Source organism: Magnolia sinica, chromosome 8, assembly GCF_029962835.1.
Source record: "Magnolia sinica isolate HGM2019 chromosome 8, MsV1, whole genome shotgun sequence".
NCBI lineage: Eukaryota > Viridiplantae > Streptophyta > Magnoliopsida > Magnoliales > Magnoliaceae > Magnolia > Magnolia sinica.
The window spans coordinates 72,102,722-72,109,183 of NC_080580.1; the positions used below are offsets into that span (position 1 = coordinate 72,102,722).

Below are 6,462 nucleotides of genomic sequence, written 5' to 3' on the forward strand. Positions count from 1 at the left end.
CAAATCCTCACAACTCTCATCCATTGATGATTAGATCTATGAGAAGTTCAGAGATCTACCAAATCTCTTCTTACCAATTGGATAGGATTGGACTTTGATTCCAGTTGTGTCCTTGAATCAAGCATAGTATCACCCTGATTGCTACAAGTGGATCCTTGGTACCCTAGTTACTGCCTTTAAGTTTATAAGTTTCAATTATCTTATTCAAAATCACTCTCTCAAATATTTCAAATTTAGGTTTACATCTTCTTCTAGTCTTGGTTCTAATTAAATTCAGAAACGTACAAGATTAGTCCTTGTGGATTCGACCTTGGTCTCACCGAGATTATTACTACATCGTGACCCTACACTTGGGGTTGTGAACAAGTTTTTGGCGTCGTTGCTAGGGACTAATGGTTGCGTTTTTCTTAGCAACTTCTAATTTAGTAGCTTCCTTCTAATTCCCTCTCTCTTTTTATTTCTATATTTCTATTTCCTTCCTTTTCTTTTTAGGTTTAGGATAGATTATGAAATTGAGGGCTGAGAGTGTTTCATATCGAAGTGGGTCCGTGGTAGCACTCGACGTTTATTAAGTGAAGGAGGATTGGTTGAGGGGTTATCTATCCATCATGGGATTAGGCACCACTCGAGATCCACAGAGTTAATTGAAGTTATAGTTGCCAATTAATCGGCCAATTAACCTCCAAATCCACCTTAACCTAGGGTTGAGGAAATTCAGGATGAGAATGAGGTGCATCAAACACCCCCGCCTTGTATTTTATGAGATTATTTACAACCGGCGGGGGTGAGCACTCCCTCATGCATGTTTTTTCCAAAAAATACACGACATATGGATATCAAGCCAAGGTTGATCCAACTCCTTTCAAAATTCCAAGGAATTGAATCTGAAAATCCATATCTGCACTTAAAAGAGTTCAACGAGATTATAACAACTTTACATTTTCCTAACATGCCTAAGGACGCGGTCAAACTGAAACTCTTTCCCTTTTCTTTGAAAGAGAAAGCTAAGACTTGGTTGTATTTACTACGTCCCTGATCTATTGGCACATAAAATGACATGATAAGGGAGTTCATAAAGAAATTTTCTCCACATCATAAAATGAACACCCTTAGAAAGTCAATCATGAACTTTGCATAGAAGGAGGATGAAACATTCTTCCAATGTTAGGAGAGGTTCAAGGATCTTGTCAGTTCATGCCCACAACACGGTTTTGAAATGTGGCGCATTACACACTTTTTCTATAATGGTCTGACATCTTTCATACACCAAATGGTCGAGATAATGTGCAATAGAGAATTCATGAATAAAAATGTCGATGATGTGTGGGACTACTTGGACAGACTTGCTGAAAACGCAAAATCGTGAGACACCTCCTCAAAATCAAGCACCACTTATAGTCCCACTCAATCAAAGGAGGGGCGGATTATACCTTCTGAAAGAGGATGATGATATCAATGCTAAAGTGTTTAATCTCATAAGAAAATTCGAGGCCATGAAAGTAAAGAAGGATAAGGTTAAGGAAACTGTTTGCCGTATCTGTGCTTGCAACGTGCACACAACTGAAAATTGTCTAATAATACCTGCCTTTCAAGAGGTGTTGAATGAACAATCTAATGTCATGAGCAATTACCAAAGACCTTTCAATAGACCTACTTCCAATACATACAATCATAGTTAGAGAAATCATCCAAACTTCAGTTGGATGAATGGACAAATTGCTACTCCTTATGGATTCCTTAATCAAATTCTAAATCAAGGGAAACCTCAAGAGGATCCAGTTCTAAAACATATTCAAGACCAAGAGCTACTTAATTAGAATTCGGCACAAACATTAAAGGATATCAGATCAACATTAGGAATGCTTGCGTCGTTTATTCAAAGGATATGATCACACTTAACAATTGGGGAGAAAGTTAAATCCCGCTCAACCTCTCCCCAATCCTAAACCGCAATATGGAATAAGTGATCCAAGCTCTTCAAATCAAATAGAGCAAGTTAAATCTATCACCACTCTTAGGAGTATGAAGACGATTGACAAAACTATTCCGATTAGGGCTGAAAAGCCTAAGGACCTAGAAGAGGATAACAATGATAAACCTAGCACTGCTCCATAAGAATTAGAACTAAAACTTCAAGACAAGTCAATTGCTCCATTTCCCCAATGGTTGGTTGCACCAAAACCTCTCTCTAACTCTCAGGACATTCTAGAGGTGTTGAAACAATTGAAGGTTAACATTCCTCTACTGGATGCGGTTAAACAAATACCTTCATATGCTAAATTTTTGAAAGACTTGGGTACAACCAAAAGATGAAAAAATATTCAAAAGAATTTTTTTAACTAAAAAAGTCAGTGTCATCCTCAAGCAAGATGCGCTATAGAAATATAAAGATTCCAGTAGCCCAACTGTCGCTTGTGTAATTGGGAATTACCACATTGAGCACGCACTTCTTGATTTAGGAGCAAACGTAAATCTGATCTCATACTCGATCTATGAACAACTGGGTTTAGGTGAATTAAAACCCACCCGGACCACATTACAATTTGTCGATATCTCAATTCTAGTACCAAAAGGGACAAGTGAGGATGTGTTGGTCCAAGTTGATAAATTCTACTACCCGGTAGATTTTATCATCTTAGATACTCAAACCATAGTAGACATGAGCAGTCAAATTCCAGTCATTCTTTCTATATCAAACACAATCATTAATTACAAGAATGGAGTCGTGAGTTTGTCTCTTGGAAATATGACTTTGGAGTTGAATATCTTTTTTAATACGAGCAAACGGTTAGAGGAAGATGATGATTTTCATGACATTAACATGATTGACTCTTTCGTGGAAGATAGAACACTTCTGACCTTATCCTCTGACCCTCTAGAGACGTGCCTGGCCCACTCCCATGATTTTGATGATGATATGATTAAGGAGATGGGGACCATGTTGGATACCGTGCCGGTACTTGAAGTTAACCAGTAAAGGCCACAATTCGAAGAATTGCCTTAAATTGATGTAGTGTCTCTATCGTCTAACCTCAAGGCACCAAAGCTTGACCTAAAACATTTGCCCTCTAATTTGAAATATGTCTATTTAGGTTAAGATGAGACATACCCGGTGGTGATTTCTTCTCACCTGGAGCAAGAACAAGAGAGAATGCTCATCTTTACTCTCATTGAGTGCGACGCCCAACTGGAGCCTCCCTTTTGAACTTAAGTGCGACGCGTCTGACTATGCTCTTAGTGCAGTTTTAGGCTAGAAAAAATAAAAGAAGCCTTACGTTATTCATTATGCAAGTAGATTTCTAAATCCTGCCCAAGTGAATTACTCTACTATATAAAAGGAACTCTTAGCCGTAGTATTTACTTTGGACAAATTCAGGTCCTACTTTATCGGATCTAAGATCGTCATTTACATAAATCATGCGGTGCTCAAGTATCTTCTTTCTAAGAATGATGTTAAGCCGCGCCTGATAAGATGGATCCTCCTACTCTAAGAATTTGTTTTGTAAATAAAATATAAAAAGGGAGTGGAGAACGTAGTGGCTGACATCTTTCCCACCTTGATCTCTCTAATTTTCTTGAGACGACACATATAAATGACATGTTCCCTGATGAACAATTGTTCAAAGTCTCCCATTCACATTGGTTTGTTGATATTGCTAATTATTTTGCCATAGGTTTCACGCCGACACATTGGACTGCGTAAGATAAGAAAAAATTCTTCGCTGAGGTTCATAAGTTCTTCTGGGATGATACATATTTGTTTAAATATTGCTCAGACCAAATCTTAAGGAGATGTGTGCCAGACAATGAACACTAAAATATTATCTCCTTTTGTCACTTTCAGGCCTGTGGTGGTCACTTTTCTGCTAAAAAGACCACGACCAAGATTCTTTAGTGTGGCTTTTACTAGCCCACTATGTTCAGGGACACTCGTGCATTTTGCAAAGCTTGTGAGTATTGTTAGAAGTTAGGAGCATTGTCCCGTTGAAATATGATGCTTCTGAACCCCATTCTGATCATTAAAGCATTTGATTATTGGGGCATCAATTTCATGGAACCATTCATCCTTAGGGAATTTATACATTCTGCTAGCAGTAGACTATGTCACTAAATGGGTTAAAGCGATTCCATGCTAGAATAATGGCCATCAAACGGTCATTAAGTTTTTAAAAGAGAACATCCTTTCCTAGTTTAAAATGCCTTGAGCCATCATTGGTGATGGGGGCTCACATTTTTGTAATAGGTCATTCGCGAACTTAATGAAGAAATATGGCATCTCCCACAAAGTGAACACTTCATACCACCCACAAACAAGCAAGCTAAGATTTTCAATAGGGAAATTAAACACATCTTGAAAAAGACGGTTAACCCTGACCGTAAGAATTGGTCAATCTAATTGACTGATACCTTATGGGCTTACCGTACTGCATTTAAGACCCCTATTGGAATGTCTCCCTTTAGACTTATCTATGGGAAGACTTGCCACTTGCCTGTGAAGTTGGAACATAGAGCCTATTGGGTAATCAAAAATTTAAATTTCAATTTGGATAATGTTGGCTCACTACGCAAACTTCAGTTGAATGAACTCGAAGAAATCTAGAATGATGCGTACGAGAACTCAAGAATTTACAAGGATAGGATGAAGGTGTTTCATGACCAACACATTCTTTGGAAATCATTCACACTAGGTCAGAAAGTCTTCTTGTATAATTCTCGGTTACATCTCTTTCCAGGCAAACTCTGATCTTGTTGGACCGACCCCTTCACTATTACCAATGTTTATCCTCATGGGGCTATTAAGATAAAGAATCTAAACAACATCAATGAATTCAAAGTAAATGGACATCGATTAAAGCCATTTATTGAGAAATTTGATTCAAAGGACATGTCTATACCTCTGATTGATCCTATTTACCAGGATTGACCTCCTAGTCTGATGGAGGTATAGTTAGATGTATTTCTTTCATAGAATTTAGGACTATGATAGTTTGTTTCCACTATTTTAGGATAGTTTGCTTCCGCTGTTTTAGGATAGTTTGCTTGTCACTTGTTTAATTCTTGTGCTAACCCACCTTCACGTTGCGATCCTTTGGAAAAAGCCTCAAAATTACTTCATCAAGTACTATCTTTCCATCACTTCTCCTTCAATTACATTGTCTCTTTTGCAAAGCATACTTATTTCTTTTACATTGGGGACAATGTAAATTGTAGGTTGGGGATGGAAGATTAGGTAAACTAATTAGTGTTTTCTCAATTTTAAGCAAAATTTATAAAAATTTTAAAAAAATTTCAATGTTTATCTATTTGGAAAGCGTTAAGTTGTGCATTTAAGATCATTTTGAGTATGAAGATAAGATAGGAAGCGAATTTTGAATTATTGGAGTTTGATCAACTAAGTAGCCTATAACTTACGGTCCTTGCACTCAATTGCTTAAGAGGAAGTTTGAATATTATGATAATCTAAATAACAAGATATATTCAAATTATTTTCTATGAATAGTACTAGATTTTCTAATTGTTAGTATGATGATCATTGATAGATGGTGAAAATCAAGTCTGGAGAATTTTAACAACCTTAAAAGAAGCAAAGAACCATTTTTTTTTTAAAAAAAAAAGAGAGATCGACAAAAAAGGTCATGTATGGTGAAAAGACAAGAAAAAAAAATGTAAAAATAATGCAAGTTCTGTAAAAGATGAATAAAAATTGACCATCAATATAAAATCAAAAAGTGAAAAAAGAAGGAAAAGGGGGTAAGTTCGGAATCAGTACTTAAGTTTTCAACGAATCTTGAATTGAAGAACATGGCTAACATTATAAAAAGATAGTATTTTCACTAAGCATTTTGAAAAACTTGATATGCAAACTATACTCTGACTTAATGAATAAAGAACTGATCTGATTGATTGCTTATGTGATTCGGCTCTAGGTTTTCAAAAACTTGATATGCAAACTATACTCTGACTTAATAAATAAAGAACTTATCTAATTGATTACATAACAGATTATTTTCGAAAAAAGGTTTGAACATTGCGCATTACAGTTCATTTTTCGCATACTTTGCTTGGGACTAGCAAAATACCGGTTGGGGATTGTGTTGAGGGTCAAATATTACGTATTATCACCCATTTATTTTTTGGTTTTATGAACATGATAATGCTTAATGTTCTATTTTAATCATGTTTGTGTTGCAAGGTGAATTTAAGAGCTTGGATTAAAAAGGATGCTAAAAGCATGGATTTAACGCTCACGAATCACCAAAGCAAAGGATAGATCTTATGAGACTAAGAATGAAGAATTCATATGCCAAAGATCCAAGAAAATCAAGTGAGGAATGAAGAGCATTGAAGACTTGAAGTGAAGAAAAGGAACCTTAAAAATCCGTCTCCTCCCTCGACTAGTCAAAGATTCCTCGACTCAAACTCCAATGACAAAATCCTCTAAAATTCCATCATCCTCAACAA

General features: G+C 36.3%; 1 non-coding gene across 1 annotated transcript; it reads right to left on the minus strand.

Moving 5' to 3' along the window:
- Nucleotides 1–1,105: 1,105 nt before the first annotated feature.
- LOC131254553 (small nucleolar RNA R71) lies at nucleotides 1,106–1,212 on the minus strand. The gene has a single exon (XR_009175671.1). It is a non-coding gene; the product is annotated as a small nucleolar RNA R71 (small nucleolar RNA).
- Nucleotides 1,213–6,462: the final 5,250 nt, after the last annotated feature.